Source organism: Quercus lobata, chromosome 3 (assembly GCF_001633185.2).
Source record: "Quercus lobata isolate SW786 chromosome 3, ValleyOak3.0 Primary Assembly, whole genome shotgun sequence".
In the NCBI taxonomy this organism is placed as follows: domain Eukaryota; kingdom Viridiplantae; phylum Streptophyta; class Magnoliopsida; order Fagales; family Fagaceae; genus Quercus; species Quercus lobata.
In genome coordinates this window covers 34,202,759-34,229,208 of record NC_044906.1, presented here as the reverse complement: position 1 = coordinate 34,229,208, position 26,450 = coordinate 34,202,759, and positions in this window count along the sequence as shown.

Below are 26,450 nucleotides of genomic sequence, written 5' to 3'. Positions count from 1 at the left end.
ATGCCTTGCTCGTATCGAGCTTCACTACCATCCAACCCTCCTTTCCCTTCCTTTTTTGATTTATTTGGTGCATGATTTCAAAAGCTACTAGCACATTGTCGGCGATTTGCCTTCCGGGGGCGAATGCACTTTGCTCTTCACTAATCACCTCAGGTAGGATTTTCTTTACCCTGTTTGCAAGAACTTTGGAGACAATTTTATATATAACATTACATAAAATAATTGGTCAAAATTCAGTGATTTTTTGGGGGCATTTCACCTTCAGAAGTAGGCAAATATAAGTCTCATTCAAACTCCTAGGCATCCTACCCAAATTAAGTATATTAAGGGCACAATCAATTACATTACACCCAACCACATACCAGTATTTTTGATAGAAAATAGGAGGCATACAATCTGGTCCTGGCACCTTTGTGGGGTGCGTTTGATTAAGGGCACTCCTGATTTCATCTTCCTTGAATTCCCCCAATAGCTTGTTGTTCATCTCAGTTGATATCCTCGGCTTAACCGCATCAAGGCTAGCTTCCTTTATATTTAGGTGACCCGTGCTGTAGATCTTAGAGAAGTACTCCAAAATTATTTGTTCCACCTCCTCATTTTCCTCATGCCAAGCCCCATCCACTCCCCACAAACCCTCAATTTTATTATGCCGCTGCCTTTGTGCTACCGTCGCATGGCAGAATTTCATATTATGATCACCTTATCTCATCCATAGGGCTCTCGACCTTTGCTTCCACATCACCTCTTCTCTAAAGAGGGTCTCATTAATCTCCCTTCATAATTGCTGGATTTCTTCAGCCATGTCATGGAGGAGGTTCAGATTCTCTAATTGTTGCATCCTGTCTTGCTTTTACTTCAACACTTTATTTACATTACCAAATGTCTCTCAGTTTCATCTCATCAAGTGGGATTAATAACATCTCGGCCTATCTTGAATTTGAAACTTTGGATCTACCCTTAAAGGGTCCCAAGCCATTGCCACAATTTCCTTACATCATTCTTGTGGATCCACATCTCTTCAAAGAAAAACCTTCTCTTTCTCAGTGTATTCAGAGTTCTCTTCTTCATTGACATCATGAGAAGGCAGTGGTCCGAAGCAGTCATTGACACATGATGGACCATCACCTCTGGGAAAATTCTTCTCCATTCTTCATTCGCAAAAATTCTATCCAATCTAATAAGGGTTCTCTACTCGCCAAGCTTTCATTGCACCATGTAAACCTTTGGCCAACAAATCCTAAGTCTGTGAGACCGCAAAAAGTCAACCAATCTCTAAAATTCTCCATCTGCTCAATATCCCTGTCCTGCCAACCAAGCTTTTCATCCGATTGGGTGATTTCATTGAACTCCCCAAAAACCACTCACAACATAATACATTGCTCCTTCAGTGTTTCCAACAACTTCCATAAAGTGTGCCGTTTGCTTGCATCGGGGTGTTTGTAGAAACCCGTAGCTCTCCACGGCGGCATGCTCTGTTCTCCAAACAGGACCACATTAATGTGTGAATTTGAACAGCTCTTGAACCTTATGTTAGTACCTTCTCTCCACAGCGTTGCAAACCCTCCACTTCGACCATTGCTCGGAACCAAAATACCTTGCGTCGGTTCCAATTTATTCTGAATTCCTTTCACCTTGTTTGAGCTTGCTTTCATCTCTACGAGGAACATAAGTATTAGTCTTCTGGATTTCACCTCATCGGTAAGAATCCGAACTACCGGGGTTGATCCCAGTCCCCAACAGTTCCAAGCCAAACGTCTGCCATTCGATTTGCTTTCACACTTTATGTTTTGTAAGTTTGTTCACTCGTTTTCCCCGATCTGAGTTCAATGATATTAGAATCCAACTCTTGTAAAGTAATTGGACTGCCTTTTTATTTTTTTAGGGGGTGCATCCTCCTTTTGGACTTTAGTTTGGACCTTTCTCACCAGCCTTCTCCAATGCCTGCTTTGTGGGCCCAATTTTTCCCCAATCCAGCCTTCCTCCTTATCAAATATCATAGCAATCAGGCCTGTTTCATCGTCCAGCTTCTTGGCACTTTCTTGGGGCCCAGCTTTTGAAATGTTTTGCTTCATTTTGAATATGAACATCAGATTCTCTTCCTAAGTTTTCATTGTTGTTAAGACATATGTAATTCAATGATTGGAACATATGTCACTACTTTATGTAATTGGCTAATCCTTTGACAAAACGCATTTTACTTGTAATTGAGTAGATCTAGGATGTGTTTAATTCTTCAAGAAACAAGATTTCAAGTTCAAGTGTTAAAGTGAGGCAAGTTTGTCCAAGAATCAAGTCAGAAATTATAGGATTTTAAAGCTTGACAATTGGTTAGTCACGTATTGGGAGCCGTGTATTGAAAAGAAAGATTGTCACTACAGAACAAGTTCAACTAGGTATTAGGGTAAATGTTCAATTGTAGGTTGGTATAAGGTACTAGAATTTGATTAATTTTATTAATTAATAAACTTAGCTAATTAATCAATTAATTTATCACAAGGGGTTAATACGTTTTTGGCCTATCAAGTGGTATCAGAGCAGGCACACTCTGATTAAGTTTTAATCTTTGCTGTGTAATCCATTGACTCCTGTTTGTTATGGATAGAGGACAGTCTCTTATTATACCTCTTTTATTTGATGGAACTAACTATGCTTATTGGAAAGTACGCATGAGAGTTTTCTTGCAGTCTCTAGATGAGAAAGTGTGACAAGCTGTGGATATAGGCTGGACCAAGTCTACGAAAGCGTCGGGCAACTAGGATGATGCTAAGATCAAGGCAGCAAACTTCAACAACAGGGCCCTGAATACTTTATTCAGTGTAATCACTAATGAGGAATTCAAGAAGATATCCTACACTGAAACTACGAAGGAAGCATGGACCATCCTCTAAACAACCAATGAAGGAACCAAGGCTGTCAAGGATTCAAAGCTTTAGAGACTCACTACAAGCTTTGAAGAGATCAAGATGGAGGAGGATGAGTCGTTCGATGAGTTCTATGCCAAGCTCAAAGACATAGTGAACTCAATGTTTAATCTTGGGGAAACCATTCCTAAACCCAAGATTGTGAGAAAGGTACACAGATCTCTACCTGAGAGATTCCATGCCAAGATCACTGCTATTGAGGAATCAATGGACATTGGCAAAATTCCTTTCACAGAGTTGGTTGGCAATCTGCAGACCTATGAGTTGGGTTTGACAAGGATTGGGAAATCTAGCAAGAGTAAGAGCATGGTATTGAAAGCCAAAAGCAGTGATACTGATGAGTCTTCTGATGATGAAGATTTTAAGATGAAGTCCTACATTACTAGGTAATTCAAGAAGTTCATGAAGAATGCCAATGCAGAGGGCTTCAACAAGGACCGTAGACAATCAAGTTCTTCTTAGTCTAAGAGCCAAGAAAAAGGGAAGAAGGATGCTAGGGATGGCAATCAGTACACTGTTCCCTTAGGACCAAAGTGCTTTAGGTGTCAAGGTTTCGGTCATATGAAACAAGAGTGCCTTACGTATCTCAAGACATTGGGAAGAGCAAGGCACTTACTGCTACATTGAGTGACACTGAGCCTAAGGAAGACTCTAATAATGAGGATGATGGAATCCTAAATGCCTTCACTGCCACAGTAAATCCTATTAAAGGGATTGTTGAAGATGTGGATGAAAAAGAGGAATTGGTGAAATCTTAAGTTTGAAAAGATGGATGAGCAAGATGACAGGCTCATTAATTGGTGATTTGTTTATACTACCACGCGCTTTGCATGTTAATTTGATTAATTAATAAACTTGGCTAATTAATCAATTAATTTATTACAAGGGGTCAATATGTTTTTGGCCTATCAATTGTCTCCCACTGCATCCCTCCCTCAGTTACCTTTTGTTGCTACTCTACATCTTATTCTTCCTTCCCATGAGTGGAAAGCATATTGCTTGGGACAAATTCATCTCTACTTACCCCCTGGTGTACCCCCCACCAACTCTCCTAACTTGTTTGTCTCCGTCCCTGTGGTGCTATTCTCTGGTGTAGGTACATTTGACTTTGGTACTTTCTCTATCTCCGTTGTGACAATCGGCAACTGTCGTTCCACTACCATGATACGCTTGTTTTCTTTTTCCAACTCCCTTGCACCTTCAGTTCCTGCATTGTTGCCAAACCGTGGAGCCTTCCTTGTGCCCTGTCTCACAATTTCACCCCTCAACCACGGGCCATACTGAAGACTATCTAGCTCTAAAGTCTTATCTTTTCCCATGGCAGCTTGGCAATCCTTCCAGTATGGCACAACAGACCACAATAATTGTAGAAGTTTGGGAGTCTTTCATATTTGAAGAGAACCCATCTGTTTTCTTCCCCATCTATGTTCACCCTCTTTCCCCAGACAAGTTTCTTCGTCACATCAATACTTACTGTAAGGTTGAATTTATTCAACCATCTAATTGGCTTTATTCCGTGCCAAATTTTCTTGTAATTCAGCATTTAGTAACCCTGTATTTAGGTGGGTTTGATGTAAGGGTAGTGAGTGAGATAGAGTGAAGATTGCTCAAGAGTGTGCAAGAAAACAGAGACTCGCGGCTGGGACTCGTGGGTGACTCGCGGCTGCAAGCCGCCAGAAGCAGCACACGTGCCAAGCATGCTGGAAGATGAATAGTCATGCTAGCTGGAGTACTACAGGACAAAACAGGACAACTGGCCATACGGTTATCTCGCGACTGGATCTCGCGACTTGGTCAAGCCGCGAGGTCAAGCCGCGAGCCACCCCTGTTTTGTAAAACCTGACGTTTCACATTCCTCTCCCACTCCAGTATAAATACCCCTTTTACCCACGATTGAAAGAGAGCTTCCAGAGAGAATTTTGAGAGAGAAACCCTAAAGAAAAACCAGATTGTTTCACCCACAATCTCTACCTTAGAATCTCTTCAAATTCCTCAACTCTCTTCCTCTCCATTGTTAAATCCTTGAGAGGCATTATACCAAACCTGGTTCTCACCATCATCATCACTGTGAGACAGTCATTTGGATTTCTGGGAAGCAGTTAGGAAGGAACCAATCTTCATTGGTTGATGCTATGGTCCAATAGCGGAATCCGGGAAGCTAGAAAAGAAAAAGGTTCGGCGCAACCTCGTTGGAGCAAGAAGCTTGGAGGGCTTAAGTGCACTGGGTAGATTAGGCTTGGAGGGTCTATTGCTGTCCTTGTATCCCAACTGTATTTTCTAGTGGATTGCTTACCGCTTGGAGGGCGGCGGAGAGGTTTTACGCCGAGGGCTTCGGTTTCCTCTTCGATAACACTTGCGTGTTGTCTTTGTGTTTGCATCTTCCTTCCTCTCTATCTTTGCCTTTTCATTTATCTGCTGTGGATTTTAATTTGTTATGGCTTAGATAGTATTTAATCAATTTCATATTATAGCATATGTTAAGTTTCCGCACACTAGTTGTTTGACATATTGCTTGAATTGATTAAGTTGTATTTTGGGGGTCTAAACGTTCAAAGGTGTTTTTACACGTTTTTGAACTTTCAATTGGTATCAGAGCGGGTACACTGATATTGGTTTCATTACCATTGTGTGATCCTTGACTCCCTTTTGAGATGGATAGGTCTCAATCCCTAAATGCACCTCCATATTTTGATGGTAGTAATTATGCTTTTTGGAAGGTTCGCATGAGAGCTTTTCTATGTTCTATTGATGAATCCGTTTGGGATGCTGTTGAGATTGGTTGGACCAAACCTGAGGCAGCCAAATCCACATGGGATAAGGCAGCACTTACTGCATCTAATGCTAACAGTAAAGCACTCAATGCTATTTTCTGTGGTGTGTCTCCAGATGAATTTCACAGGATTTCTCATATTACCGTTGCCAACGAAGCATGGGAGATTTTGGAAACCACCTATGAAGGCACGAAGAAAGTGAAAGACACCAAGTTACAAATGCTGACCACTCGGTTTGAGGAGCTCAAAATGAGTGAGGATGAGTCTTTTGACTCTTTCTATGGGAAGCTAAATGAAGTGGTTGTCAGCAAGTTCAACTTGGGAGAGAAAACGGAGGACTCAAAGATTGTAAGGAAGATCCTTCGATCATTGCCGGAAAGTTTTCGTGCTAAAGTGACAGAAATTGAAGAGAGCAAGGACCTCGATGACATCAAAGTGCAGGAGCTGGTTGGTTCTCTTCAGACTTATGAGATGTCGCTGCCCAATCAACGGAAGAGTAAATCTCTTGCTCTAAAGACCATTAATGAGAAGGTGGAAGATCAAGACTCATCAAGAGAAGATGTGGTTGACAAAGATGTTGCATACCTTGTCAAAAATTTCAGAAAGTTCTTGAAATTCAAAAATAATGGCACATTTGATGATAAAAGAAAATTCCAAAGTTCTGGAAGGGAGAAGAGGGAATTCAAAAAGAAAGATGGAAAAGAATCCCAATCCACACAAGGTGTCACTTGTTTCGAATGTAACGGACATGGACACTTTAAGAAGGAATGTCCAAATTATTTGAAATCGAAAGGTAAAGTGTATGCCACGACCTTGAGTGACTCGGATTCGTCTGACTCAGAATCTGAAGAGAGCTGTGATGGAGAGGGGAACTATTCGGCTTTTATGACTATTGCTCATGTTGAGTCTTCAGATGAGCTGAATCTGCTTGTGCGAGACCTTGGAGAACATAGTGATGATGAATCACTAGGAATTGTTGAAGAATCGGATGTTGAAGAAGATGGAAGCACAGCAAATCTTCAAGAGAATTATAACTCACTCTTGGAGAAGTCCGGGGAATACACAAGGGTGGCCAAGGCTGCTGTGAGAAAAATGAAGAAGGCTGAGGAGGACTACAAAAGTCTCCTAATCCGATATAGGGAGGCCAAATGTGAGATAGAAACACTAAATGGTGAGTTGTCCGAAGCTTACACAAAAGTGAGATTTCTTGAGAATGAGGTTGTGCAAGCAAATGCTAAAGTAGAGAGGGTCACCACCAAGAAGCTAGATAATGTTATCTCATCTCAAAAGAGCTTTTCAGACAAATCCGGATTGGGATATACCGGAGGAAGTAGTTCATCTGGAAATGTCACTAAAGAAGTGAAGTTTGTAAAGGCCAAAGATCCAGTTGTAGCTAACCTTACTGGTGAGAAGCTCGAGGTGGAGGAGAAGAAGAATGTGGTGAACCAACGGATGTTAAATCTCCGTAATCAGTCTGTGGGCAGGTCTGAATCTCGTGCCAAGTCACGTCCACGACCACAAAGAGGTCCTAGAGGAACTTATGTGTGCCACTATTGCGGACTTCAAGGGCATACTCGACCAAATTGCCAAAAGCTGAAAGCAAAAAATAGTGCAACTCCTCAAAGGTCAGGAGGATCTAGAAATGATAGAAGAATTTGGGCTGGAGATCAATCTAGAGATCAGAATGGTGATCCTGGAATGATGAACGTGATGAAGATGATTGGTGCATTCACCAACTGCTTGGAAAGCTTCTCACGAAGGTTTGAAAGCCCTAACTCCCGTACCCAATCCTATAAGGAAATCACTCCAAACGCAAGTGACGTGTGGGTGAAAAAGGGTACTCATGCATAAGCATTACAACATGTCCATGCATTAATATTTCCTATGCTTTGTGACAATGTTTATTTGGTTTGCTTGCTGTTTTTGATGTTGATTGTTTGCTTGTCTACTTGTCAATATCTTTAATTTTGTCGTATCAATCTTTTTGTTTCTTGTGTCAAAAATCCAAAAATCACATAAAAATTAGAAAATCATAAAGCTTGATTGATTTTGTTGAGTTTTGTCTTAAAACTTGTTTTGCCTTGTACCTTTGTGCTAATGGCTTTGTGCATTTTCGAGCATTGCTTGTTTTCATGCACTTATATTACTGTGGGAAAAATCTTGAAATCTATGTGATTGTTGTAAATAGATCTTCAAACTTGTCATGAATGATTAGTGAATGGTTATGTTGATCTTGAGACATGCATAGACTTGTGTCTATATATCTTCCCACTCTTTATTTTTGTTTTGCTAAAAAGAGCTCACCAAATGTAAATCTCCAAATGAAAAGAGATATTGAGCTGCAAAAGCCTGTCGCACATTCTAGTATTTGACTAGGAAAAAGGGTAAGCGACCTTATATTAAAGTGAATGTTTATTCAAAAAGCCAAAGTCTTATTCTTTAAAGTGAAATATCAAATATCACTCTCACAATGAGAGGTGATTGACTCAAAAGATCAAAAAGATCAAATGATATGTTTGAAAGTGGAGTCAAATGTAAAGCTCCAAATTATGTTATCAAGTTTTTGTGGGAGGTCATATATACATACTTCTATAAGTGAGATGGGTCACATGATCTAGTGCTAATTGTGTATGTCTTGGTTGAATTGATCATTGAAGCTTCACATTAGACTAAAGACTATCTCATTGTTGATATCCACACACAACACACAAGTTTATGCTCAATAAATGCCATATTCATTTGTGTGATTGTATTTGATGAAATGTGTTTTCACATGCTCAATCTTTGTTAATTCAAGCACAAAAAGATTTTTGAGTGTTTTAGGTGTTTTTGGAAAGTATTTTGTTTGAAAAATCTGAAAATTTCAAAAATCCAGTTTTTTTTGTCCTGTTTTGGCGGCTCAGTCGCGGGTATGTCAAGTCGCGTGCCTCAGTCGCATCTTCGCTGGTCATTTTTGGCGACTTGTTTGCGAGTGGAAGGTCCAGTCGCGAGGTTCACTCAGAGATTTTCGCGACTCAGCTCGCGACTCACTCGCGGGTAGACCTTCCAGTCGCGAAAAACACTTAGACAAATTTTTCAAATTTTTGTTCTTGTGTGCTTTGGCGGCTTGAGCTGGCGACTGTATGGCGACTTAATCAAGTCACGAAAATCGCGTGTTTGGCAGAAACAGGAGCAGTTTTTAAACCTTTTTCAGTTTTCCCTCGAATATTTGTGACTGTTCATCTTCTCTCTAAACTATCTTCCTCCCAAACACTCCGTGCTCCCATCTCCAATCTCCATTGTTGCATACTTGTAGCTCAAAATCTTCAAGTCACAGGTATGGGTTTTTAGTTTTGCACTCTTTCCTTCTTGATTTTGTGCTTTTCCCTTTGATTTTTCGCATATGTTTGTGATTTAGAAATGGGTTTGTATTTCGGATTTTGCTCCTTGTTCATGCCTCACTTGCGAATGCTGCTGCTAGACTATGATTTGATCTTAGTTGTTTCCTTATTGCTCTTCATCCTATGCTTAGCTAAGTGATTCTTTGATTTTATTTGATCTTTGAGCTGTTGAGTTTGTTTCAAATTGTTCCTTTTGAGGCTGTGAGTTTTTACTGTGCTAAATATGCATGCTCTTTGGTGTAAATCTTTTGAGAGCATTTGTGAACTTCACAATGCTGTTTATGAGACATATCATTTTCCATTAATCTGTCTCATTGTCTTATAACTGCCTTTAGGATAGTTTCTATATCTGTTGCTTTTATATGTGTTTCCTATCTTAGGCTTGTTTATCCATGTGATTAATCTAAGTAGCTTGTGTTTAAATGTTCCAAGTTCATTTGTATGGATGTAATCTCTTTGTTAATTACATGGGACTGACTAGTTCTACACATATATTGCTCTATACTGTTGTGGCCTCTTCTGATTGTTCACAGATGGCTCCCTCACCTCCTAAGAAGAAAACTCCTGCAAAGAAGGCTGACAAAAGATTGAAAATAGATTCTAAACTATTTAGGTCAGTCCATCATTTTGAGAGATACAGGGATAACTTCATGCAAGCAGGAATTATTCAAGAAAGATTTGTAGATTTGGAGGATTTGAGACAAACCTTTATCCCTAGCTGTTTTGAAGGAAGAGGGTGGGAGAAACTTCTGAGTGATTTCCCTGTAGTGTGTGAACCCCTGATTAGGGAATTTTACTCAAATGCTGTGATAAAGGAGAATGAGTTAAATTGCTGGGTTAGAGGTAAAGAATTCATTTTGGATGCTCATGTCATAGATGATGCATTAGGGCTTGAAGGATTAGAAGATGAGGAATTTATCAACTACAAGGATAGGAATGTCTCTATTGAAACAGTTCAACAAAGGATAGGTGGGCAGAGAGAGGGAAAATGTTTGAATACCACTGCCTTTCCAGTGGACATGAGGTGTCTAACAATCATCATGATGTTTGGCCTCTATCTCATTAAGAAGTTGACTACAATCAATTGTGCTAGAGCAATCTTTCTGATGGATCTCAAAGAAAAGAATTTCATAGACATAAGTTCCCACATATATGACACCATTGTGGATGAGACAAGAACAATCTCTAGGCCAAAATTGATCTTTCCCAGTTTGCTAATGAGGATTTTTAGAAGGAAGGGTGTTCCTATCCCACAAGACATCAGTCCCATGTCCACACCTTCTGCAATTAACAAGCTTACCTGCAAAAGGATAAGTGTTAGGCTTCCAAGAGAAGAAGATGAAGGTGATGAAGGAGAAGGTGTCCCAATGGAGACTGAAGCAGAGGCAGCAGGGCATGCATCAACCTCAACACCCAGGAGGAGTGGCAAAAGACCCAGAGCATCAACTTCTTCAGATACACCTCCAGATGCTTTCCAAATCATTCTGGAAAGACTTGATGGGATCAGAGAAGTCCAGACTGAGCACTCTGAGAGGATGAGAGCTATGCAGGATCAGATTGATGTTTTGTCTGCAAAACTTGATAGCTTCACCACTCAGCCTGAACACTGACCCTTTGGCCATTCCTGTCAAAAAGGGGGAGAATGTTTCTGTTGATAATGACATTGATGACTGAGAAGCAGAAAAGCAGCTCTTAAGGGGGAGTAATGTGTTGAGGGGGAGTTGTCAAATTCAAAGACTTTGTTTTTATATGTTTATGTTTTGAGTACTATTTAATGTTTTTTTATGGGTTTGATACACTGTGTTTTGGTGTATAGTTGTTTCTAACTCATTTCTTATACTCTTGGTTTAAACTTTAATATAATTTGATGATGTTATTCAGGATGTTTAGTATTTGTACCCATGTGCTTTTGTAAGCTTTTAGGGTTTATGTTTTATGCATAGTTTGTAGGTTTTATGGTTTGTACCTTGCTTAATGCAGCCTTTATGCTATGTTGAAATCAGTACTTTAATCTAAATGTTCTGCATTTTGGTTTATGTACTGTCACTCTTGTGCCCTTGTAGGATTGTTCCTAGATGCATATGCCTTGTGTGATATGCATTGGTTGAGTGTTGAGCATACAAGTGTCTTGCCTTGTGCTTGTTAACTTGTATGTCCTTGTGTTCATTCCAAGTGTGAATGAGCACTGTGATCACTACCTTGTGGTGTTCACTTGGTTGATCAAGCCATGGTTTGTTTCTTAACTCCATCTTTGCTTGATCACATATTGCCTGTTTCATATGCATTTTATGATTTTCTGCTTACAATGATCATGGTGTATTGTTGTGTTTCAGGAGTATTATGTTCATATGATTCAAGTGCTTCACAGCTTCTAGAGTTAGGTGTGAGTGAGTTTTGTTCAACTGTTCCTAACTCACATGTTAAGTCTAGAGTCTGTTTTAGGGTTTTGTCACGGAATAGCCAAAGGAGGAGATTGTAAGGTTGAATTTATTCAACCATCTAATTGGCTTTATTCCGTGCCAAATTTTCTTGTAATTCAGCATTTAGTAACCCTGTATTTAGGTGGGTTTGATGTAAGGGTAGTGAGTGAGATAGAGTGAAGATTGCTCAAGAGTGTGCAAGAAAACAGAGACTCGCGGCTGGGACTCGCGGGTGACTCGCGGCTGCAAGCCACTAGAAGCAGCACACGTGCCAAGCATGCTGGAAGATGAACAGTCATGCTAGCTGGAGTACTACAGGACAAAACAGGACAACTGGCCATACGGTTATCTCGCGACTGGATCTCGTGACTTGGTCAAGCCGCGAGGTCAAGCCGCGAGCCACCCCTGTTTTGTAAAACTTGACGTTTCACATTCCTCTCCCACTCCAGTATAAATACCCCTTTTACCCACGATTGAAAGAGAGCTTCTAGAGAGAATTTTGAGAGAGAAACCCTAAAGAAAAACCAGATTGTTTCACCCACAATCTCTACCTTAGAATCTCTTCAAATTCCTCAACTCTCTTCCTCTCCATTGTTAAATCCTTGAGAGACATTATACCAAACCTGGTTCTCACCATCATCATCACTGTGAGACAGTCGTTTGGATTTCTGGGAAGCAGTTAGGAAGGAACCAATCTTCATTGGTTGATGCTATAGTCCAGTAGCGGAATCCGGGAAGCTAGAAAAGAAAAAGGTTCGTCGCAACCTTGTTGGAGCAAGAAGCTTGGAGGGCTTAGGTGCACTGGGTAGATTAGGCTTGGAGGGTCTATTGCTGTCCTTGTATCCCAACTGTATTTTCTAGTGGATTACTTACCGCTTGGAGGGCGGCAGAGAGGTTTTACGCCGAGGGCTTCGGTTTCCTCTTCGATAACACATTGCGTGTTGTCTTTGTGTTTGCATCTTCCTTCCTCTCTATCTTTGCCTTTTCATTTATCTGCTGTGGATTTTAATTTGTTATGGCTTAGATAGTATTTAATCAATTTCATATTATAGCATATATTAAGTTTCCGCACACTAGTTGTTTGACATATTGCTTGAATTGATTAAGTTGTATTTTGGGGGTCTAAATGTTCAAAGGTGTTTTTACACGTTTTTGAACTTTCACTTACCTTCACTCTAAGATACTTTCCCAATTGGACCCCATTATCTTCAACATCCACCTCTAGAATTTCACCTAGCGTTCCTCCAACGGCCCAACTAGTTCCTCTGGTTCTGCTTTTGAGTGGGAGGTTATGGATTTGTATCCAAAAGGGTGATCTTGTAAGGAAAATCTCCTTTAGAGCTTGCTCTCCCTTGAAGTCCTGTAAGAGAATTAGCTGTTTCTCGTAGCTCCATGAACACATCTCCAAGACACTTTTTTTATCCTTTTCATCACCAAACTCTGCCATATATAGGTCCTCTTCAATCTCTATTATTTGCAGCTTCCACACCATCCTTGGATTTTTCCTTAACAGATCTGGCATAATGCTTTCGTATCTTCATAATGAGGCAATATTTGCCGCGTTCCTTAGCTGCTTTGGTGCTGCTACCCCCTAGCGTAATCCTCTCATTTTCCTCTTCTGTGAGCGCTAATTTCTCCCATAGTGTTGCCAAGTCGTCTACCATATACACGGACTCAAATGGCCTCACCTGTTAGAGATATATATATCAAACATATATTAGCCCAATGTAATAGGTCCAAGCCCATTCCTGCTTGTACTAGTAGTTTAGGGTTTAGTCGCCTATATATACTCATGTTAGGATTCATTATAACACAGGTTATTGTACTACACTCTCATACAATAAAGATGTAGCCCTTAGGGATTCCTCCGTGGATGTCGGCCGACAGGCTGAATCGCGTAACCCTCGTATTCTCAGTGTTCCTATTCTATACTTCTCATTCCGCATCCACTCTAGCATACACAACATGGTATAACACTTCATGTTGCTAATATTTATAACATATTTATTTTAACTTGGTATCAAAGCCAAACTTTGTTCTTGGCATCAAACAAAACATCTCTAACAAGCAAAGAAGAATATCACGTGCATACCACCATCAGAAGTCACACATGCTTGTCGGCTGGATCTAGACTCCACGGTATCTCGCAGCCGCTATGGCTCAATGCTGTGTCCAGATCTTCAAGCCCAAGCAATCAGTGCCTCTCCCTATCAGATCTATGCACATCAAGCCTTCGCTTGACAAAACCAACAAGACATAAGTGCTCCATGGCATATCGTGAACAAAACCCAGGAATCCGACCTCCAACGGCAGCCGCACGCGCCACCATGCGCGACCAATGGCTCCTAGAACTCTCACACGCGCCGCCGAAGATTCTCGACTCCCAGCTCGAATCTCAGTCACACGCGCCGCCAAGACGGCCTTGTCGTCCACCAATCCACTTGGCCTAAGAATCTGGTAATCATACGAGGTCACATGCACTAACACGCGCCAACACGCGCCGCCTGTGTTTCCAAATCTTTCCCACACACCGCCATGATTTTCGATTGTGTAGCTCATCCGTTGGCCACACGCACTGTCCTGTCGGTCATTTCGACCACCGATCTGCCTACGGAAGAAATATGGCTTTCAACCGATGTTACACGCGCCTCCACATGCTATTGGGTTTCTGGCTTCTCCTCCACGCGCCGGTGGAACACCACACGCCTACCACGCGCCGAAGACTTCTGCTGATGTCATCTGACGTCACCGAATGACGTCACCTCTCCAAGTCAGCATGCCACGCACGCCCTAGTCCACGTCATCAACCACGTTAGCAGTGTCGCCTCATCAGCACCACGTCACCTAGCTAACTGATTGACCCGGCTGACCCAACCCGGACCACTTGGATCTGACCCGTGAGCCCTGACTGTTGACTTGACCAGGATCAGTTGACTTTGACTTTTTGCGTTGACCTTTGACCAAAAGTCAAAATTTTCGAAATGGCTTATCTTGCTCAGTTTTCGTGTAGATTCCGATTTTGGCCTCCGTTTCTTCATTTGAAGCTCCAAAATTGGACAATTGGCACATTCTTCATTGTGGTTTCTTCAAAGGCCTTCTTCAAGGCATCTCCAAGTGATATTCTCATGCTTATTCAACCTCAAACCTTCATCGATCTTCCGCCTTGAGTTTGAGGGAGGGTGTTAGAGATATATATATTAAACATATATTAGCCCAATGTAATAGGCCCAAACCCATTCCTGCTTGTACTAGTAGTTTAGGGTTTAGTCGCTTATATATACTCATGTTAAGGTTCATTGTAACACAGGTTATTGTACTACACTATCATACAATAAAGATGTAGCGCTTAGGGATTCCTCCGTGGATGTAGGCCGACAAGGCTGAACCACGTAACCCTCGTGTTCTCAGTGTTCCTATTCTATACTTCTCCTTCCACATCCACTCTAGCATACACAACATGGTATAACACTTCATGTTGCTAATATTTATAATATATTTATTTTAACTCAAAGGGAGTCACTTCACTCTTGTAAGGAACAACCTACAAGACACTCCTTGCTTCTACATGTACCAAGGCACGAGAGCACTTTATGTGATGCCAACTTTAAATACTACGAGATTCCTTTCAAATATACTTTTTGCAGTGAGGTTCTAGCCCCACAATGCATAGAGAAAATCTGCTCAATGGTCAGTCTCATGCATGTTGCAATGGTGATATACGTTCATGAAAGTCACGGCAACATGTTTGACAGATGCTTCAAACAAAATACTAGTACGCCAAACCATGCATGGGACACCATGCATGGGACACGGACACCCAAACAATATATCAGCTGGATTGCACTAGTGCCATTCTAGTCTCTAGATTTCAATAACAATTGCTTTTAGCCATTTTCTACTCAACCATATAGTATGACCTTATATATAGATATCTTTTCTAACGTGCTATGTCTTAACACATTCTATATACATTTCTCTGGATTTATGCAACAAGAGAAACTTTAACAACTGTTGTAAATTGTGCTTTGCAGAGGCCAGGCTTAGTTTTTACTATGGCTTTTGGTGGTCTACCTTCTATTTCGGTTGTTTCATAGTAAATAAGAACCTTACTGATTCTTCTTCTTCTTCTTCTTCTTTCTTTCTTAATTTTTATTTTTTTATTTTTTTAAATTTAACAACAAAAAACAATATGAATCAATTATTTGTGATGCAGGTGGAAAGCCAAAAGAAATAAAACACATCTACTTCAAGAAAATAACCTAGAATCTATAAGGAGAGAGATTAGAATCCACCATAATAAGATTATAGGAAAACTCTGAAATTTTATTAAATAAAAATTATGAATTGCCTTGGAGGCTACAATGCATCTAAAACAATAAATAAAACAAACAAAAAATTTCTCAGTGGCAAATGATTTTCCCTATTAAAAAAATGATAAAAGCATAAAAATTGGATCGAATTCAAACTTTGAATCAAAGTGTCATCATTTGACATTTTGACCAGCTAGGGATCAAAGTTTTGTTCAACATTTCACCTCTACCTAAATTTTGTTTGGCACTTAGGGGTAGGCAAATAACACTTCCAAGTATATTTGCCTTTTACCTGGTGAGTGGTTCAAGTGATAGCCCAATAAAGCTCTTATAATACACGTTGTATTATCTATTACCATCACATAACGTGAGATTGGTGAGTTCACACTAAAGACTCCATTTTTTATTTAGCAAAAAAAAAAAAAAATAATAAAAAAGTGACTTGCTTACAAATTTGGTTATTTGTTCAATTTTTCATATTTGTAAATTAATCCACTCGTTATTTTTGAGATAAATATCAAATAACCAGCCTTGAGGAGTTTTGTAATTCACACTCAAACTCATCAACCAAGGCTTCTACTCTCTATAAATAAAGGATGGTTCGATGCTAATAGTTAAGCATTGAGAGCTCTTTAAGAGAGGCATTAGGTGAAGAGGAATTATTGAAGACAAAAAGGAATTTTTGAAAAGAGGCATTGTGCCCAAAATTTTGAAGACAAAAAGGAATATTTGAAGAGGAACTATTCAAGCATAGGAGGTGTCGCCCAAGGAACTAACTAGGGAGGCCGATTTTTGAAGGAACCCCCAACCTTGTTTTGCCAAAACTCTCTGCATGCTAGTATAATTTCCAAACTAGTCCCATTTTGATCAAGTTTTGTAATATATTGATTGCCAATACATTTTTCTTTGTTGATATTGGATGAACTTGATGAACATGCTTACCATAGTGTTTCATATGCGCATGTGAATTTTACAAAACCCTAATATGCTTGATCTCTTTTCTACATGAATAAACATCACATGCTGTATTTTTGTTTTCGTTTATGTGGTATGTTTGGATGGTTACTTTCAATGACATGGCCTTGACACTGTTCTAGAAGGCTTATTTAATAGGGCGGAAGGGTAACTAACATATTTCCACTCCATAATTCAGCCTTTGGTTTTATTTAAATGAATGTAATTTTCATTTTTAGATTATATTTAGGAAATAAAACCATGTAGATTTTCTTAGATCATAAACAGGAGAGAGAATGCTATGAATTTTTCTTTTCACATACAATTTTATAATGAAAATTCCAATTTTAAATGAAATGAAAGAGATTTTTATTTTTAATTTTATATTTTTATAAAATAAGTGATGACTCCTTGCAACACAACTCGCTACTACCACAGCATCACAAAAGCCACCTTATCCATGTCTTATTTATGCACATAATTTGTTGATCAGTATTAGTGCAAGGTGACTTTGGATGTTTCCACTGCAATTTGCCGCTCAAAGGAAGCGTTTATAATTCCTAATAATGTTTTCTTTGACCAAGCACCTTGTCAATATCTTCATTAATTTTACGCAAAGTTCATTTAATGGATGCGAGGACAAAGAAATATATATATATATATATATATATATATAGACACACACTTTTCCTGGTAAAGCGAAAGATATTTTAATGATTAATATAATTTCTCCCTTTTATTTGAATAAATAATGTACCCGTATGATGCGTAAATTAATTTAATTATTATATGAAAAATATATATTTGAAAAATAATATTAAAACTATCGTTATATATAATTGTGAATCACTTAAAAATCCGAATTTAACATCTCTTTAGATTCAACTTAAAGAGGGGCTATGCGTACGTAATGTGCAATTTTTTTAATATTATATAATACAAATTTTGAAATACATGATTAAGATAATTAAAATAAATATTATGTTTCATTTTAAACTTCTTGAAACTTATATTATATAATTTTAGCTAAATTAGATAATAAATAGAAGTTTTCTCCTGAGTAGTTTTTTTAATTTCTTGAAACTTGGATATTAGACTTTCAACTTAACTAAAAAATCCTAATTAACAATTAATAAAATAAATTTTACAATGAGGTTGTAGCCAATTGTTGCAACCAAATCTTCTAGAAGGCAACTTTTATTATATAATATATCAATTTACCATCTGAAAGGAGATTGAACCTGAAAGTACAAAATTCCATCAATTAGTTCTCTTTGTATTTAGTACATACTACCTTGTTTGCATAAAAATTACAAGAAATTTTTATGGGCAATCTTAACTTCTTCTTTTTATAATTCAATAATTAAAGGATAGGGGAATAGAATCCTAAGGGTCTGTTTGGTTTGAGTAAAAAACTGGTGTATTCTGTATTCGTTTTCAATTTTCATGAGACCCCCTACTAAAAAACTTGTTTGACTATATTTGCATTTAGTTTTATTTTCAGTATCAAAAAAATAGGATTTGAACACAAAAACTAAATACAACTTTTTGGTGTTTTCATTTTCTTGAAAATGAATACAGTAGCATTTTTGTAAAATACCAAATATGTGGATCCCTCTAACATTGACTTGTCCCATCAAAAAACACTCTTTCTTTCAATTGTGTTGAATTTTTAATTGAAAAATATAAAGTGAAAAAAAAAAAAAAAAAAAAAAAAAAAAAGCAAAAACTAGACTAGAAAATAATGTCAAATATGAAATGGGTTGGGTAGAGAAAATGAATACAAGATTTGAGAAATAAAAAATGAGTTTAGAAAATGAAAAGAGAAAATGAATCTACCCCCAATGATAACCAAACAGAACCTAAATATCTCAATCAAAAACGCATGAAGCACTAAATGAACTACAAAGCTCTTAGTAGTCTTATCCCAGTACATCTCTTTGACTAATAACACTTACTAGTCCAACCTATTTTAAAACCCCTTCAAATGACTTCGAAAAGGAAATATATATATATATAGATATATATATATATATATATATATATATATATATATCACCTAACCTAAAAAAATAAGATCAGAGGAGTTAATTATCTCAGTTCCAACAAATTATTTAAAATTTACTACATAGTACTTATTATTCAACAAACCAAGCAAGCGTTCTGCATGGTTACTTATTTAATATTAACTCAACATTACAAACTAGAGTACCACATAAATACAACATTTCAAGTTGCCATAGTAACTCAAAAACAAACTCGCAGGAAATAATGTTACAAAAACTATAAGGTTGAATTTAATCAACCATCTTGTTGGCTTTATTCCGTACCAAATTTGCTTGTATTTCAGCAATTAGTAACCCTGTATTTAGGTGGGATTCTTGTAAGGGTAGTGAGTGAGATAGTGTGAAGAAATGTTTAAGAGTGTGCAAGAAAAATAAGGACTCGCGACTGGATCTCGCGGGTGACTTGCGGCTGCAAGCCGCCAGAAGCTACACACATGCTAGGCATGCCAGAAGTTGAAGCGTCATGCCAGCTAGAGCATTACAGGACAAAATAGGACAATTGGCCGTTTAGTTACCTCGCAGCTGGAACTCGCGACTCAGTCAAACTACGAGGCCAAGCTGCGAGCTAGCCCTGTTTTGAAAAACCTAACTCTTCACATTCCATTCTCACCCTAGTATAAACACCCCTTTTACCCACAAAAGAAAGAGAGCTTCCAGAGAGAATTTTGAGAGAGAAATCCTAGAGAAAAACAAGATTGACTCATCCCCAATCTTCATCAAGAGACTTCTCAAATTCCTTAACTCTCTTCCTCTCCATTGTTATATCATTGAAAGGCTTTTTACCAAAACCTTTTTCTCACCATATCCATTTCTGTGAGAGGGCTGTTTAGTGCTTTGGGAAGCAATTAGGAAGGAACCAATTTCACATTAGTTGATGCTATGGTCAAGTAGTGGAATCCAAGAAGTTAGAAAAGAAATAGGTTCGTCACAACCTTATTGGAGCAAGAAGCTTAGAGGGCTTAGGTACACTAGGTAGATTAGGCTTGGAGGGTCTATTACTGTTCGTGTATCCCAACTACATTTTCTAGTGGATTACTTACCGCTTGGAGGGCGGCGGAAAGGTTTTACACCGAGGGCTTTGGTTTCCTCTTCGATAACATATCGTGTGTTGTCCTTGTATTTGCATCTCTCTTCCCTTAATCTTTGCCATTTAATTTCTGCTATGGATGTGATTTTATTTGGTTTAGATTGTTTATCAATTCTGTATTAAGCTTTTTCATGTTCCACACACTTATTGTTTGTCATAAAGCTTGAATTGGTAATTTTTTTTTTTTTTTGGGGTCTAAAAGTTCATAGTATTTTATATACTATTTGAACTTTCAAACACAATACATAATGCAACAATTTTTGAACTTTTTTTACAACGGTTGACTTGATAAGTTTTTATTGGTCCAATATAAATTTACTATTGACTTTAATTTTTTTTATTTTTCACTGACATCTTGTCACCTCAACTTGTCAAACATGGACCGTGCAAAACACAATACACAAAGCAAATCTTCCAACATACTAACGCTTCATCTCTCCTTCCACAACTGGAGCCATTGACACTGCTTTATTGTGTATGTGCAGATTCCCTCTCCATCCTAAGCAAAACTAGGAAAATCCCATCCTCGATAGCCCATGAAATTTTTCATTTTCAATGGATCTATTTATCTCTCACACATAGACACAGATAGAGCGAGAGATTAATATTACCAGCAGACATGTTGAAACCGCGATTTTGGAGCTCACGATACTCTTGGCATAAGGCACAACCATGGCAGAAGCAATGAATCCAAAAGTCATTACAATAATATTCCCCCGACAAGTATTGCTCTCTCAGTTTTGTACGATAACAGCATGAATAGAAGGGTCCAATTAAAGAAGTAGCAGTGAAAATACAAAGCAGTGTATTGTTTGGCTTTATGGAGCTTAGTTTTGTTTGATTCGGTTTGACAAACCGACCCGACCCGACCCGAATAATGTTACGTGGTTTTTTAATAGGAGATTTTCTGAGGCTTAGTCTATGGAGCAGAGAGATGAAAACACTGTAGCTGCACTTTTTTATTTTTCCATGATAATAGTGAAATCCCTGCAATTCCGTGGACATAGGAAAATTGCCAAACTATGTAAATATTGTTTTATGTGTGTGATTGTTTTCTTTGGCGTGTGTTTTCTCTTTTTTTTTTTTTTTTTTTTTTTTTTTTTTTTTTTTTGTTTCTCACAAGTTGGGAATTTGGGTTAATTCCCTACAATTAGTATCAAAGCCTGGGTTAGGTTTGAGTGGGAGCAATGGCAGAGGAAACAGGAAAGGCGTTTGGAATAGAAAAGCTTGATGGCACAGACTTCACGTATTGGAGGATGCAGATTGAAGATTATCTCTATGGAAGGAAATTGCATCTACCTCTTTTGGGGACAAAACCTGAGACTATAAAGGCTGAGGAATGGGCTCTTCTTGACAAACAGGTGCTGGGAGTTATCAGGTTAACTCTGTCTAGGTCTGTTGCACACAATGTTGTAAAGGAGAAGACCACAGCAGATCTAATGAAGGCTTTGTCTAGTATGTATGAAAAGTCATCAGCGAACAACAAGGTGCACTTGATGAAGAAACTGTTCAATCTAAAGATGGCAAAGAATGCATCAGTAGCACAACATTTGAATGAATTTAACACTATCACAATTCAATTGTCATCTGTAGAAATTGATTTTGATGATGAGATCCATCCACTGATTGTTTTGGCTTCTTTGTCAAACGATTGGGAGGCAATAAAGATGGCAGTAAGCAATTCTATAGGAAAGGAAAAGCTCAAGTACAATGATATACGAGATTTAATTCTAGCTGAGAAGATTTGCAGAAGAGATGCAGGCAAAACCTTAGGATCTGGTTCTGCCCTAAACCTTGAGACAAGAGGCAAAGGTAATGACAGAAATTCAAATCGGGGCAGATCAAAATCCAGAAATTATAATCAAAACAGAAGTAAATCTAAATCAAGCCAACAAGTACAATACTAGAACTGTGAGAAAACAGGTCACTTTAGGAGGCAATGCAAAAGTCCTAAGAAGAAGAATGAAGATGATTTTGCAAATGCTATAATAGAAGAGGTACAAGATGTATTACTTCTTGTAGTAGATAGTCCACTTGATGATTGGGTTTTGTACTTAGGAGCTTTGTTTCATACCACTCCACACTGAGAAATCATACAAAATTATGTTGCAAGTGATTTTGGTAAGGTATTTGGCCGATGGTTCAGCCTTGAATGTTGTGGGTATGGGAGACGTCCAGATATTGTTGCCCAATGGGTTTGTTTGATTACTGGAGAAGGTTCGGCATATTCCTAAGCTGAGGAGGAATCTAATTTATGTTGGACAACTTGATGATGAAGGACATGTAATACTATTTGTTGGTGGTACTTGGAAGGTTACAAAAGGAGCTAGGATATTGGCTCGTGGAAAGAAGACTGGTTGTAACATCCCAGACAACACAAAAAAAAAAAAAAAAAAAAAAAAAAAAAGGACCAAATTTTTAAGTTCACACGTGCCTCCCAACTACCCCACCCATTCCCACCACATATCTCACAATTCTCCCTTATCTCTTTGACCGACTCCTCTCTTCCCATTTCTTTCTTTTTCTTCTTTTTCATTTCCTGTCTCACTTCTCTTCACTCCCTCAAACTCTCTAGCCGGTACCTCCACACCCATCATTTCCACCATCAATTTTTCGACAATGTCACCAGAAAATCGTTAGGAACCTCTAAAAGCATCTTCATCTTTTATTTGAGGTAAAAGTTTCTAATCTTTTTTGTGGGTTTTATGCTTTTGCTTGAGGTTATTTTTATCTAAGCTTTAATAATGATACCTATGTGATTTATGAGCATTGGAAGTAATATTTATGTGTTTATATGTATGGGTTTTGTATTAGTGGAATTATTTGATGAGTAGGTTTATGGTTTGTGCTAATGATAACTACCTAAGGTTCATGTATGGTGGAAAATTTAGGGGTTTTAAATTATAACATGTGATGGTTGGTAAATCCAATTTTTCCATTGCTATTGGGTTTATTTGGAGTTAGTTGAAGTTCTAAATTTCTTGTCTTGGAGGATATTTTGATTTTGATTTTGCTTTCATGGGTCCCTTATTGATGTAGTGTAAATTTTATGGAAGCTAATCATAATGTTAGAGATGATATTAAATGGGTTAACTTTTTAAATTGGAGTTTATGCCTTGTGAATCAATTTGTTGAGAAACTTTAGAAATGGAATACATTACTATTGATGGGATTAAATACTAGGCTTGCCTAATTAAGTGCTCTTTTGGCAATTCCTAAATTTTGGCTAGATGCAATTTCAAGCTCTATGCTAATTGTGATAAGTTTACTTGATATTGTTTAGGTTCTAGCTAATCTCCTTGGAGCTTGGAGAATTAGGATTTTGCGGTTGCAAGGTAAGTAGCTTTTTAATGGGATTTTTGAAAAATAAACATGCTACGTAAATGATGTTTTTAGGTTAGACACACTTTTGGAAACTTCCTATGGAAATTATATTTTCCTAAAAACTATTGTGTCATAACCTTAATACATATGTGTGTGTGTATGTGTGTGTGTGTGTGTGTGTGTGTGTGTGTGTGATTATATATGAAAATGCATCATATTTGGTGTTGCATTTGGGGAAATGCATGAATTGTTGATATGGAAATATGAGCCTCTTTTATTTAATCTTTGATAAGAAAATCTTGGATTTTATGGTATATTAGAAAATTTAAAGATGCTTAACTTGTCTTGTTATGTGAGAAATTGTTAGAAAATCTTTTGACAAGAATGAAGTTGAAAACCTTACAAACTTTATGGAAGTTAGATTATTTAAGGTTTTCTGAAACGACCTAGTTATAAACTATGTTTTTGAAAGGAAATGTATACTTGTGAGCTTTATGTGGTTTTTAACATGCCATCTGTGATTTCCTGGTGATCACTCGATTTGGTCTCCGTAGTCTTTCTGACAATGGAATCAAATCCAGGTCAGTGCCTTTTCACTTTGGATGACACGTTCTTCCCTGCTACCTATGGGGGGAAGAGGTTCCTTGATTGTGTGAAGGTGAGACTGCTGTCCATGGGGCCAAGAGACCACATGCAAGAGAGGTCCTATTTGACGCGCTCTCTTTGCTGCCCATGGAGGGAGAGAAAAACCTTGAAGGTATGGGTGAGGTTGCTATCCATGGGGCCAAGAGTCTGCATAGCAGAGAGGACAATATCATGCCAGTTGTGAATGGGTGGATCCTCTAACCGGTCTATGTGGTAGTGTGGTATATTTGAGATAAATTACCATATGTTAGATTTTATGGTTTTGGAAATTATATTGTTGGTGCTCATAGATTATAGTATATAGTTTCAAGTTATCTACTTTGAGAAACTTTATGTTTCAATATTCAATCATTCCTGTCATATCATATTATTATTATTGAAGATGAAACTTGCATTTCCCACACCCCCATTAATTATGCTACTTACTGGGCATTAGCTCATCCCACCCTGTTAGGTTCTAAAGACTTAGGATTTCATGTATTTAGAAATCTAATATGTATTGTTGGCAAACCATGATCAAAACAATATGTTTAGTCGTGTTTAGACTTGCTCAAAGTTGGTTCATTTATGTAAAGTTGGAATAAGCTGATGCAGGAACCATTTAAGCTTCTCTGCCTAGTTCGATCGATCGAAGCTTAGGCTCGATCAATTGAAAATCAGGTCAGAGGTGTTTTTCTACAGAATTCCAAATCAGCCCTAGTTTGTTTAAAACGTTTAGAGTTTTCTAATTTGTCTTAAGTATAAAAGGAAAACCCTAGCCACGTTTTAGTGTTACTAATATTGCTGTTTGTATAAATCTCTTGTGAGATCTAGAGGAGCTTTCCTTTACACAAACTTAGGGTTTTCAAGAAACATAAGTAGGTGTGCTTGTATCTGGTGGTGAATCCAAGAAAGAAGGAGTCTGTGGATTCAGAGCTTGCACGTGATTGTGTCAATAAGTTCTACTGGTGGATAACAATAAGAAGTCGAGTGTGGGGGCTTGTAAGTCTTATTGTATGAACTTCGATTATTTCAAGATAGTGGATTCAGGTTTACCTTAAGGATAACTAGGTTAAATCCTCCTCAGGTTTTTACCGGTTTGGTTTCCTAGGTGATCATATCTTTGTATTATTTATCTTTCCACTGCTATGCATGATATGATTCTTTGATTGTGATAACCTAGATTTGGAATTTGGACTAAGTAACAACTTGGCTAATTACCTAGGTTAATCAAATTGTGTTTTTAAGGAGTCTAAAAATTATCAAGTGGTATCAAAGCAAGTTGCTCTCTTATTGTTGATCTTTTAATCACTGAGCTGATCCTTGGCTCCTGTTGTCATGGAACACGGACACTCTCTTGTTATTCCTCCTCACTTTGATATGAATAATTATGCTTATTGGAAAGTAAGGATGAAAGCATTCCTGAAATCGATTGATGAGAGAGCCTGGAACTCCGTTGAATATGGATGGGAGAAGCCCACTACTTCTGTTAGTGAGTGGCAAACTTCTCAAAAAGAAGCAACTGCGTTCAATAGCAAGGCTATGAATGTTATCTTTAACACTGTTTCTCTGGAGGAATTTAAAAAAATCTCTAATATTGAGGTTGCTCATACTGCTTGGAATATTCTCCAGACTGTGCATGAAGGCACAAAGGCTGTCAAAATCAATAAATTGCAGCAGTTAACTTCTAAATTTGAAAGCATTAGGATGTCTGATGATGAATCTTTTGATGAATTCTATGCTAAACTCAATGATATTGTTAACTTTGCTTTTAACTTGGGTGAAATCTATGATCAATCTAAAATTGTTAGGAAGATTCTTAGATTGTTAACTGAAGACCATTACTGAAAGCAAGGATGTGGACTCCATCCCTATTGATGAACTTGTAGGATCACTTCAATCTTATGAGTTGGACCTACCCAAAACTAACAAATCTAAATCAATGGCTCTTAAGTCAGTTGATGATGTTAAGGTTGGTGGATTTGATGATGAGCTCTCTACTATAGAGATTGCTTACCTTGCCAAGAATTTTAGAAACTTTCTCAGGAATAGTAACAGAAAGGCAAGAGGTACAAACACTGCTGAACCTAGAAACTTTAGGAAGAATGATCCCACTAAGGTTAACAATAATGATAAACCTAGAGAAAAAGTAGGTCAATCTTCAAATAATTCTATGGGTCATCAGTGTTTTGGATGTCAAGGGAATAGTCACATGAAATCTGAATGTCTTACCTATTTGAAGTCTAAGGGTAAGGCTATGGCTGTAACCCTTAGTGATGGTGAAGTTTCTGATAATGAGTCTGATTGTGATGAAGATGGAAACTTCATTGCTTTCACTACTATTGCTGTAGTAAATGAAAGCATATCTATTAAAGAGAACCCTTCTAATGGGGAACTCTCTGAGGATGCAGATCTTTAATAGGCCTACAATAAACTTTGCAAAATTACTACAAAGGATGCTATGAATGTTGAACTTGGCTTGAAGAAAATTAAATCTCTTGAGCTTGATAAGAAGAACATGCTTGTAAAATTGTTTGATGCTAATGAACTTTTGAACAATGTAAAAACTGAGAATATGCTATTGCTTGATAAA